Source organism: Glycine soja, chromosome 8, assembly GCF_004193775.1.
Source record: "Glycine soja cultivar W05 chromosome 8, ASM419377v2, whole genome shotgun sequence".
NCBI classification, from domain to species: domain Eukaryota; kingdom Viridiplantae; phylum Streptophyta; class Magnoliopsida; order Fabales; family Fabaceae; genus Glycine; species Glycine soja.
The window spans coordinates 27,471,362-27,484,224 of record NC_041009.1 but is presented as its reverse complement, the minus strand read 5'-3'; the positions used below and the strand labels follow the sequence as shown (position 1 = coordinate 27,484,224).

General features: G+C 40.1%; 1 long non-coding RNA gene across 1 annotated transcript; it reads left to right on the top strand.

Moving 5' to 3' along the window:
- Positions 1–1,036, top strand: LOC114424505. Its single transcript, XR_003669000.1, has 2 exons — positions 1–366; positions 457–1,036. It is a non-coding gene; the product is annotated as an uncharacterized LOC114424505 (long non-coding RNA).
- Positions 1,037–12,863: the final 11,827 nt, after the last annotated feature.

Genomic DNA, 12,863 nt, shown 5'->3' with positions numbered 1-12,863 from the left:
TAATAAAAATTTTTCCTTTTTTTTCTTTCTAATCTCATCCGCTCTTCCCTTCCACCGTGTCCTCTGCCAACCCCTTTCGCGCCCTCGGTTGCAACTTGCAACAACGACCTCTCGTGTCTCCGCCGTCCATTCTAGACTCGTTCTGCAATCGCACGCTGACGGTTGAGGGGCTCTACGAGTAGGTGAAGACAACGCTGTTTCTGCCGCTGGTAGTGCTTCAACTTGCACTCTACCTTGCGGTGGGTACATGGCGACAAAGGTGGTGCTTCAAGGGTGGAAGGACGAGGAGAATTCGATGCCCAAGTGGATGTGTAGGTTTATGTGGATCACGTACTTGTGCACCAGATGTATTCCCTTCTCGTTTGGGTATTCTTCTCGATTTCAATCGTGTTTTCTCTCTCGATTTGGAATCTTCAAGTTAATTTTGTGTGTGTGTTTGTTTTCTTTTGTTCTTAGATCTAGGTGGAGTGGATCCCAGATATGGGAAAAGAGACAATATGGAGGGCAGAGTCGTATATTGCGGCGGTGGAATCGACGGAGAGAAGATGAAGTTGTCGTCATCACCGTCGTGGGAGAAGACTTTTGTTGGAGTTGTTGGGAAATCTTGCCTCAGCTAGAAAGCAAATGCATTCTGAAGTAAAAAAAATGAGATTGTTACATATTTCGCTGGTGTAAATCTGGAAAAAAATCCAGTTCTGGAAGGGAGGGAGGAGATGGGCAAACAGTAATGTGGATCAGGAACTGGGTTGCAGAAAGAGGACTCAAATTAAAAAAATGATAATTTTTTTTATTTTAAAATTAATTTTTTAATTTTTAAATATATTTTTAATTTTTATTTTCCAGTTTAAAATCTTTTGCTACCGGTTATTTTTAACACTTCCACGGTGGTTCACTTTGCTAAGACTTCACCATAGTCACGTCTCGAGACTTAGATTGATTTTTGCACTTCCAAAGAAGTACCATGTAATTTGATGATTATTCCATGCCAGTCTTCATCTGTTGTAACAATAACTTGAAAAAATCCGCCTGCTACATATACATTCGTGTGTTCTTAGACAATACTATTTATTTGAATTGAAAATAATATGGGCAAATAAAATTGAATAGGTGTAGGACTGTAGGAGTACTAGACATCAATGAACATGTAAATTAGTTTTAAAATGTTCTAATCTAATCGACTTCAAGTTTTAATTGTTATTGCGGCATCTTTGATTTATGCAGCCTTTGAACTTGTCGCCGATTTGTTATCTTTGAGTTAGTAAATATGAGTTAAGTTGTGTGTCATGTGTCCATGACATGTTGAATTGATATTTACCTCTAAATAGTGTTGAACAAGTGGCCTTAATAACTTAAGAGGAGAGGAATGAATTAAGTTTTAAAATTTTCACTAAAAAGCTTTTAACCCCCTTTTTAAAAGATAGGCTTAGAATACAGAAGAAGAACAAGAAGCAATCAATTTAACAATGTTCTTTTAAACGTGCAAGGAAAAATTGATTGCAATAAAATAAATGAGATAAGGGAAGAGAGAAATGCAAACTTGATTTATACTGGTTCGACCACTTCCCGTGCCTACATCCAATCCTCAAACAACCTACTTGAGATTTTCCACTATCTTTGCAAAAATCCTTTTTACAACTTCTGAACACCCAAGGAATCATTTTCCCTTGTGTTCAAGAAACTCACAATTCAAGAGACAACCAGTCTCTTGATTACAATTGATTTTATGAGAAGAACAAAAAGATTTCTCTCTTTTAGAGTGGATAATACAATTTGAAGTTCCTGGATGAACTCTCAATAGATTTGCAAGTGTTTGCCCAAGAGTTGTTGAGAGAGCATTTAATAATGAAGTTCTCTTGGAATATCACTCTCTTGCTTTTTGAAATCAGACACACATATATATAGGCCCTTCGTGTCTTTTCAAAATGGTTTGAAGAGATGTGTCGTTTCTAAAAGTTTTTTTTTTAAATTTTTTCACTGGTAATCGATTACATAGTTATATTTTGAAGGGTCATGACTTTTGAATTTGAATTTCAAGAGTTTCGTTGCTGGTAGTCGATTACAAACATCTGGTAATCGATTACAAGTTCAAAATTTAAATTCAAAACCCTTTTTAACAGCTATTTTTCAAAATTGTTTTCAGGTAATTGATTACACTGCCTGGTAATCGATTACCAGAGTTTTGGTTGTCTTGGAAACACTTTGTTTTAAGGCAAGGCTTGATCTTGAGTTAATCTTGAAGCAAGGCTTTGTTTGTTGAAGCAACCTTGTATTAATCTTGAAGCAATGCTTATCCTTTGAAGCAACCTTGTTTGATTCTTCTTTGGCATCATCAAAATCATGTATTCATACATTCACAAATAGTTTCCCCTGAATTGATATTGTCCCAGAGAAACAAAGTTGTTGTTACAAGTAAAAAGTTGATATTTACCCAAAACACTTGTCCCTAAGTTGATATTGTTTCAGAGAGACAATGTTAGCTTAACAAGTGCAAAGTTAAAATTTACCTCGAAACAGTTGTCACTGAGTCGATATTGTCTCAGAGAGGAAATGTTGGCTTAACAAGTATCTTTTCATTCAAGAAGTGACAAACATGACTGTTGAGTATCTTTTCATTCAAGAAGTGACAAGTGGATTTACTAATATCCCAAAATTTTTCTTTTGAATTTCTTGAATTATGTGTTTTTTATCTGTCCTTTTGTGTCTTCGTTTTATCTTTTGTTTGTATACAACTTCTGTTGGTGCCAACTAGGTTTTTCGAGACTCGTGAGTGTTGGTTTGATGTAACTGACTATATACTTCATTGATACTATGTACAGGATTAACCTAGGTCGAACTCAGAAATATAATTCAATTTGATTCCTACATTCATTCACTTATAAACAGAAATGGGGAAATTTTATCAAACAGTTTGTAAGCGACTGTAAAGTAATGCAAAAATACAAAAAATAGAATTGAAGAAACAGAACAAAACGAAAAGAACACAAATTAAGGTTGATACCATCAATCCAATTCACCAAACCAATGTAAATCAAATTATCACAATTACTACGAATGATGTTCAGTGTGAAAGTTCAGTCAAATGCATTAGAGAAAGTTCAATCGAATCAATCTCTAAATTGTTTAAGATCCCAAATTAGGTTGGAAAATCATCCAAACAATTTGTGATTAAATTCCGAAATTAGGAAATGAATCCATAACCTAATCCTTTTTCAATTCTAAACATAATCATAATCATGAAAATCAAAAATAGGATTAGAGAGAAAGATGAACATTCACAAAGATTAGAAATACTAAACCAGAACTCAAATTCAGTATTGCTGGGAGTGAATCCTTGGATTGATGAATTTTTTAGCCCTCCATGATAATCACCAATGGAAAAGCCACGAATTTTTGTGCAAGAGAATAAAAGAACAGAAGTGAAAAGAGGAAGAAAAGTGAAGAACAATTGAGAGAAAAAGAGAGAAAACAAAAAGCTTGCACAACAAATAACTAATTTTGTTTTTTTACAAGATGAAGTAACTAACTCACCAACTAACTAAAACTAATATATAGAGTGACTACTCAGAAGGAATGGATGGGCCTTGATTAGGCCCATCTAATCTACCTAATTAAACTAATTACATAAAACAAAGCCCAAACTCACAACCCAATTATTCAAGTGCAGAGGTTTTGACTTCCAAGCTTAATTTGACCCTCGAAATGGAAGAATTGGCCAAAGCTTATTTGAAAAGATTGAAGATCTTTTTCTTATTTTTCTAGGGACTACTCACATGCTCTATTTGGAGTTTTGTAATGTCCTCTAGGCCTTGCACAAGACAGATAGATCAAGTAAGCACAAAATCTAAAAATTAGCTACAATTCTCAATTAAGCTCAATCATTTGCCTAATATCAAAACTAAGTTAAGGTGAGAAAATAAGGGTCAAAGAGATGTCAATTGAGCTAAGAAGAATAGAAAAATAATAAACTACAAATTCTCAATTAGTGTGTCTCTTATATAGTATACTCTTGGGGGCCTTTAATGGGAGATTTTCTCGTCGTCAACCTATTTTGACGGTGTAGATTTCATGTTTCAGATGTCCTCCCCGGAGATGTGGCATCGTTGTGGCCATGATGCACTGATAACAACTATCAAATCGATTCAAAGCAAATAAAACTAGGAAATTCTGCAGTACAAGATTAATCTAGGTCAACTCAGAGATATGATTCAATTTGGTTCCTACTTTAATTCACTTATTAACAGCAAGGGAAATTTCAACGAATAGTTTGTAGGCACTGGAAAGAAATGTGAAAACATAGAATAGAAATGAAAAATCTAAACTAAAATAAGTAGAACATAAACATAATTGCACAAACAAGTTGTAAAACAGATTTGAAATCATCAATCCAATTCACCAAACCAATGCAAATTGAATTATCACAATTATGCAGAGAAAGATCAAGTTGTGAAGGTTCAATCAATCTCATTAGAGTTAGTTCAATTGAATTAATCCCTAAATTCATTGAGATCGCAAATTAGGTTGAAATATCATCCAAACAATCTGTGATTAAGTTTGAAATTAGGAAAGGAATCTCTAACCTAATTTGTTTTCAATCCTAAGCATATTCATAATCATGAAAATCAAAAACAGGATTGAAGAAAACAATGAACATTCATACAAATTAGAAATACTAAATCAAAACTCAAATTCAACCTTAAATGGAGTGGATCCTTGGATTGATTGAGTGTTTAGCCTTCCATGATCATCACCAGTGGAAAAGCCATGAAATTTGCGCAAGAAAAAGTAAGTACAAAAGTGAAAAAGGGAAAGAAGAATGAATAACAGTTAAGAGAAAAAGAGAGAAAAGAGTTTTTGATCCTAAAGCTTGCACACCAAGTAACTAAATCCATTTTTAGTACAAAATGAAGTAACTAACTAACTAACTAACTAATTAACTTCCACTAATATATACAATTACTACTCAGAAGGAAGGGATGTGCCTTTATTAGGCCTATCTAATCTACCTGATTAAACTAATTACCCAAAGCAAAGCCCAAATTCATAGCCCAATTATTCAAGTGTATAGGTTCCAACTTCCAAGTCCAATTTGACCCTCGAAATAGAAGAATTGGTCGAAGCTTATATATGACAAAATTGAATATCTTTTTCTTTGATTTTTAGGGACTACTCACATGCTCCATTTGGAGTTCTATAGTGTCCTATAGGCCCAGCACAAGGCAGATAGGTCAAGTAAGCACAAAAATTTGAAAATAAGCCACAATTATCAATTAAGCTCAATCATTTGCCTAAGACCAAAACTAAGTTAAAGTGAGAAAATAAGGTTCAAAGAGGTTTCAATTGAGCTAAGAAGAATAGAAAAATACTAAATTAAAAATGCTCAATTAGGTGCCATCATTCACACTTGTCTTTTCCTGATGATGTGATCCTCTTGTCAGAGCTGACTGACATTCACTGTTTCTATTATGGCTTTCTCCAGTCATCCTAATGTAGGATATGTGTCCCATGCCCTCTCAGGGCAACCATAACTAATTCAATTGTCAAAGTGGAATCTCTAGAAGATCTGCCTAAGCTGCTCTGACGTACTTCTGATGATGACTGAGGTTATTTAGTTTTTTGTTTTATTGTCATCAAGACCAAGATCTCTATTTTGTTTTGTGATCATTGTAACACTTGTTCCTTTAAATGTAACAATCGTGAAATAAATTTGAAAGATATCAATGTATCACTTTCTTATTTGTATTATCCAACTTACTTTGCAGGGATGTTGTTTGTATCCTAATTCCTAGTTACCCTTTCCAAATTTGTTCATATAATCAAATAACTTTGATCATGGTAATTTTCATACCTTATTTTTTATATGCATTTTACCCTTGATATTTGGTCTGATTTGGGCTTCTCATATATTTGTGTTGACTATCAATTCAATATGTTTTTATTTGAGTATGTCTTTTCTCATTCTGTGGTTTAGTCCAACTTTTCATTGATTGTTTTCGAGTTGCCTTGCCATGACCTTTTATTAAGTTCCTCACATCGGGTTTGATTTGAAAAGCCATTCCATTTATCTTTTCAAGTTCCGCACCATTTAATGCGTTGACATGTTCTTCAACACTTTCCCTCATTTTCTCTTTGTTTCCATAACTAATGCAATTCCCTGTGTGAGGCTTTTTTATTGTTTTGACGATTTGTCTTTCTCTTCTACTTATAAATACAAACTTCTCTTTCTTTTCGCCCATCACCTTCAACCTATTTTTTCTTATATTAGTCAGTCTTATCATTTTGATGAACATGCTCATTGTCTTCTGTCATACCCTAATTTCGTCCGGGGATTATTATTTGATGATATACAACCTTTGATTGGCCGCTTCGAGATACTTGGTGCCCTTTGTTGCACAATATGTGAAGTCCCGAGACGTGCCGAGAATCAAAAGGAAGCAGGCTTACGCGATTCGTGAAAATTCTGTAATGTGACAGAAATCGAAAAGAGGTGTTTTGCGCAATTCGTGAGTTTCCGTAACTTCTTCGAAAGCTAAAAAAGAGTAAATACATAATCCGTAAGGATTCGTAACCTTGCAGAAGGGAAATAAGTATCGTTACGAAATTCGTAAAGTTTCGTAACGTTACAGAAAAAGAATTACCAAAAAAATAGAGGGGGGTGCATTTAGTAAAAAGGGGGATACAAATAGCAATCTGGCCCACTTGGGCCTTCCAGATCCTTTCTCCAGAAGGCTATTACTTCTGGATGAAGCAACCTTGCTCGCCTGGGCGAGTTGAGCTCGCTTGGGCGAGCTGGGTGGCAAGCTCCTCCCCTATTTTGCTATAAATAGGGGGAGGAGTGAAGAAGAAAAGGGTTCAGCCTTCTTGGCACTTCCCATTCTCTCGAAATAGCTGAGGAAAATTAGTTCCGTGAAGAAAATCCAAGCCGAGGCGCTTCCGTAACGTTTCCGTGAGTAATTACACGAAGATTCTCGATCGTTCTTCAACATTCATCGTTCGTTCTTCGTTTTCTTCAGTCTTCAACGGGTAAGTACCTCAAACCGAGCTTTTCAATTTATTCTATGTACCCATGGTGGTCCACATTTTGTTTCATGTATTTTTATTCTCATTTTCATTCGCTTTCTATACCCCCTTTTGACGTGCTTAAGCCATTTATTTAAAGTCATTTCTCGCTTAATCTAAAAATAAAATAAATTTCCACCGATCGTTTGAATTGTATCATCCATTAATTTCAGCTAAAATGAATTCCGACCGTTCGGTCGTGCCGTAACCACGTTGGAAATAAAAAAGAGGTAAAATAATAATATAATAATCAAAAAATACCTTTTAGTAAAGTAAAGCGAAAAATCAATCGGACGTTTTTTCTTTGGGATTTCTCATTCTTAATTGAATTGACTAATAACTAAAGTGAAACTCAGGCTAAAATCAAACTCGCCTAGTCAAGCTCGTCCACAAAAATAGGGTTTTCAAAGTTTATCATTTCAGTTTCTTACCAAGTAAAATGGATCATTTTTAAGGTCCCAACGCCTTAAAATGATCACCTTTCAAGTAAAAAAGAATCATTTGATTCACGCATAAGAAAGAACTACGTAGGTCTGATTTCCTCTTTGATGGAGGGTACGTTAGGAGCAAGAGCACCGCTTTTGTCGACCTCAAAAAATAAAAAGAAATAAAAGTTAAGGTAACACAATTTCCACAATTCTAAAAAATAGGCTGTTGTCCTTTGAGACAAACGTGAGAGGTGCTAATACCTTCCTCAAGCGTAAATACAACTCCCAAACTTAGAATTTTCATTTTGACCGGTTTCCTTCGGTTTTCCCGATGTTTTCCATAAATAAACATTGGTGGCGACTCCGCGCATCTTTCCTCCTTTGGAAAACGCACCCGTGAGCCTCGCCCTCGCTCGCCCGCAAAAGTGCACGTTGCGACAGTTGGCGACTCCACTGGGGAGTTTTTTGTGAGTTAGGCCTATTTTAAGAATTGTGAATTTGTGAAACTTCGTGTGTGCATTTGTTGAACTGTGTAAAATGTAAATAATTGTTGTATATTTCGCATTCTTTACACTGCATTCTAAGCACCCACGGGTTTGAGTAAAAAGGGGCCCTACACCCGGGTTCATGGGAATTTAAGGAGTTGAGGTGAATCTATCATCATGCTAGGTCTCCGACTTGCTTGATAATAGTGAAACCTCGTCTAGAGCTTTCTCTCTTTATAATGTGTTGTCGTTGGTATTCCATACCGCCACAATATTATTATCTTGAGTGATGATACCTCTAGAGAACGGCCGTGTGAGTTATAAATTGTTGGGAAGTAGTTATTAGAGACCCCTAGATATTATCGTATAGGTTCCCAAATAGGGGCAAAGAGCAAACACGCTCCGTGCCATTTGTTCTCATGCATTTTTGGTAAATAGCACTAGTTTTTAGTTTTGCTAGTGATGTTTGGTTTCTTTAGAGTAATACATAACCTTTTTAATACTACGTTGAGGCACCATCATGCCCAAAACGTAGCATTAAAATTGGATCTCTGCGGTCTCGTATGTATAAATTACCCCTTTGTGTTGTTTTCCTCCTGTTTCATGCATACGCATTGCATCATTCATGTCGGAGTCTTGATCCACCCCCTTTTTTAGGTAAATGATGGGGACAAATCAAAACGGCAAAAGGTTTTATCAAGTCAAGGTTAAAAGTCTAGATGTCACTAGCCTCAAGGAATTAGGACGATTGATGGGACCTCTCCCAAGGCAAGCCTTTCGCAAGGTGTACGGGAAGATTCTAGATTTGGCTGCAGCGGAGGTATTTACGGAAGCTGTCGTATCCCTCGCCCAATACTATGACCAGCCGTTGAGATGTTTCACGTTTGGGGACTTCCAAATGGTACCAACTATTGAAGAGCTTGAGGAAATATTAGGATGCCTTCTTGGGGGGAGGAAACCGTATCTTTTCTCTGGCTTTCTTCCTTCCTTGAGCAAGATTGCGGCTGTGGTTGGTGATTTAGCAAAGGAGTTGGATCGCACGAAGCAAACTCGGAACGGCGTAGTGGGCCTGCCTCGGAAATACTTGGTAGGTAAGGCAAGGGATATGGCGAGCCAAGAGAAGTGGGGCCCGTTTGCAGATATTTTAGCTTTGCTAATTTTTGGGGTTGTCCTCTTCCCGAACGTCGACGGTTTGGTAGAATTAGCCGCCATTGATGCTTTCCTCGCATATCACCATAGCAAGGAAAGTCCAGTGGTGGCTATCTTGGCAGATTTGTTTGACACCTTTGACCGGAGGTGTGAGAAAAACAGTGTGCGGATTGTCTGTTGTTTACCTGCTCTCTGTGTGTGGTTGGTTTCACACCTATTCCAACAAGACACGAGACACCCGTGTCCGCTTCAAAGCTATCGCTCATGCGCCAAAAAAGGAAGAGTCAATTGGGACCAACATTTGGTTGGGATAGGGGGCAGCGCGATCAATTGGTTTCCTCGTTGGAAGGAAGGCAAGGAAGGAGTTCTTTTCTCGTATGGGGACTACCCTAATATTCCATTGATAGGGACTAGGGGGTGTATTAATTATAATCCCGCACTCGCCATATGACAACTAGGGTACCCCATGAGGGGAGCGCCAACCGAAGAAAGTCTCTCACCTTTCCTTGTGAGGAATTTAGGCGCGCAAAGTCTCAAGGCGATACAAAGAGTCCACAAGGCGTGGAGAAGTCCGTTGAGGAAAGACAAGGAGCTTAGGGGCATCCGTAATGGCGTCATCGGAGGTTATCATGGATGGCTAAGAATTCACACGCGAGGGTTAGATTGGCTCTCCAAGTTGAAAGTTATCGATGAGGAGAACTTCAAAGCTCCAGAGGAAGATGAAGAAGTCCGAGCTCTAAAATTGGAGCTAGGGAAGGCAAGGCTCGCCAAGGAGAAGTTCAAATCAGCTGCTACACACATCCGGAAGGAGTGCACCGAGTTACAAGAGGAAAACGCGGCCACTGCAAAAGCCCTTGAACAAGAAACCAAAAGGGCCCGCAAGGAGGAATATGGCCGAGAGAAATTCCGAGGAGCATTGTGGGGTAGCAACAATGAGCTCAAGCTCCGAAGAGAGGAGAGAGATCGGTCACGGGTGCATGGCATGATCTTAAAAGAAGAGTTAGTTGCCTGCGCAAGGTCCAAAAGAAGTTTGGCTCAACACTTGGAAGCCACGGAGCAAAGCATGCTAGCTATCATAGGGAAATACAAGGAAGAGTTGAACCAGTCTGTGGCCCATGAACAAAAGCTAGTGGAGGACTTTGCACAAGTGTACGCCGAGAAAGAAGCAAGAGGGAGGGTGATTGATGCGTTGCATCAAGAAGCGGCTATGTGGATGGATAGGTTTGCCTTGACCTTGAATGGAAGTCAAGACCTCCCGCGTCTGTTAGCCAAAGCAAAAGCCATGGCCGAAGTGTGTACTGCCCCCGAGGAGATTCATGGGCTAATCAATTACTGTCAACACATGATAGATTTGATGGCCCATATAATTAGGAATCGTTAGGTTCTCTTGTAACGCCTTTGTATAATCTTGGCTAGATGAAAGCTTTGTTCTTTTTATAAAATGAGAAGTTCTGAACTCATCATGTTATCTAAAAAACCTTGGGGTCGATCCAAGTGCTCCGATCATCCATTTGCATACTCATGTTTTGGTGGCATGCTCACCGTTGTTTATTTCTTTAGGAATTTCATCATAACTAAGAAAACACCAAGGCACCCCTATAACACTCGATCCAGAAAAATGGATAATGAAGAGGGCGTGCAGGAACAGATGAAGGCCGATCTATCGGCCTTAAAAGATCAAATGGCTTCCATCTCGGAGGTCATGTTAAAACTCCAGAAAACCATAGAGGATAAGGCCACGGCAACCGCCTTCAGTACGGTTAGGGAAGCGGAGTCAGTACTGCAACCCGCTTTAAATCCGGGCCGAGACAGAAACACGGCCGTGTTTGGTCGAAGGTATAGTCCTCAAGCTTATCCTTATGGCTTGCCTCCGGACTTCACTCCCCATGCCACCCCGGAAGATTTAAGCCAAGCCCCTACTTTTGAGGGGCAACTCCCGCCTTATGACGACTATCCCGGGCAAGACGATGAGGAAGGAGATACCCATCTTGGCCCCCTGCTCCACCTCAAAGATCCGTCCCCACATGAACTACCCCAACCGAACATAGTCCGCCATATCCCGACTTCGCCCACACCCGTAAAAGAATCTGTTCCCTTCGTGGAAGATAAGGGAAAGATTGAGGCGCTTGAAGAGAGGTTGAGAGCAGTCAAGGGCCTCGGCAATTACCCATTCTCGGATTTAGCGGATTTATGTCTCGTGCCCAACATCGTCATCCCTCCCAAGTTCAAAGTACTGAACTTTGATAAGTACAAAGGGACGACATGTCCGAAGGGGCATCTTCGGATGTATTGCCGAAAGATGGTAGCGTATTCTGCAGACGAAAAATTGTTGGTCCATTTCTTTCAAGACAGCTTGGCCGGGGCAGCTGTAGCATGGTATACCAATCTAGAAGCTTCCCAGATCCGATCATGGAAGGACTTGGCAACTGCCTTCATTAGGCAGTACCAGTACAATATGGACATGGCTCCCGATCGGAACCAGCTTCAGGGTATGACTAAACGAGAGCATGAGTCCATTAAGGAATATGCCCAGAGATGGAGAGATCTCGCAGCCCAAGTCGTACCGCCCATGACGAAGAGGGAGATGATCACAATTATGGTAGATACGTTACCCACGTTCTACTATGAAAAGCTGATAGGCTACATGCCAGCTAACTTTGCAGATCTCGTCTTCGCCGGAGAAAGGATTGAATCCGGACTACGAAAAGGCAAGTTCGAATATGCTGCCAATATGGCCCCCAACAACAACAGAAGAGCCCTAGTAGTGGGCGCGAGAAAAAAGGAAGGAGACACCCACGCGGTCACCACCGCCCCAACATGGATGAAAGCACCCCAAAATATCCAAAGCTCATACCAGCCCAATCCCCCAAATTTTTTAATCCGAGCCGAGAATTCCCTCCCGACTCAAGTAAAAGGACCACCCGCAGCAGAAAAAGCGCTGGCCCAACGCACAGCTCCAGCCGCACCCCGGCCAGTTAATAATACAGCCCCCGGCGCGACCTATAAATATGCACAACACCCGCCCCCGAAAGACAACTTCCCTCCTATTCCCATGGCATACTCCGAGTTATGGCCTTCATTATTGGAGAATCATTTGGTGGTGGCCATACCCGGGAAGGTTCTCCAGCCACCCTACCCCAAGTGGTATGACCCGAGGGCCAAGTGTGTGTACCATAGTGGAGTTCCCGGACACAATATTGACTCCTGCATCCCGTTCAAGTATAAGGTGCAGCACCTTATTAGTGCCGGCTGACTATCGTTTCAGGAGGAAGGCCCAAATGTTAAAACCAACCCGCTAGCTAGTCATGGAGGGGCTAGCGTGAACGCCGTCGAATAGGATGGCCTATCGCGGGCAAAGAGATTAGGAGAGGTGGCTACTTCTAGACGCTTCATCTATGAATCACTGCAAGCGGCGTGCATGGTCTCCCATGGTGGAGACGAAAGGGATGAATGTTTGTTTCACCTCGGGGAGTCGCATGACATAGAAACCTGTCCCGCGGTGGAAGAATTGCTTCAGCGGCTCATGGATTGCGGGCAGCTTGAAGTGTCCATAGGAGGGAGGGAAGAACCACAAATTTGCATGCAGTCGGAAGAGAAGAAGGTTCCTTTAACCCCCAAGGCCCTAGTGATATGTTTTACTAGGAAAGGGACCGGCTCCACACCCATATACCCCCGGACGGCGCCCAAACCAACGCCATTTGCATATCAAAGTAATAAGGCCGTTCTGTGGAAGTATACCCCTCCC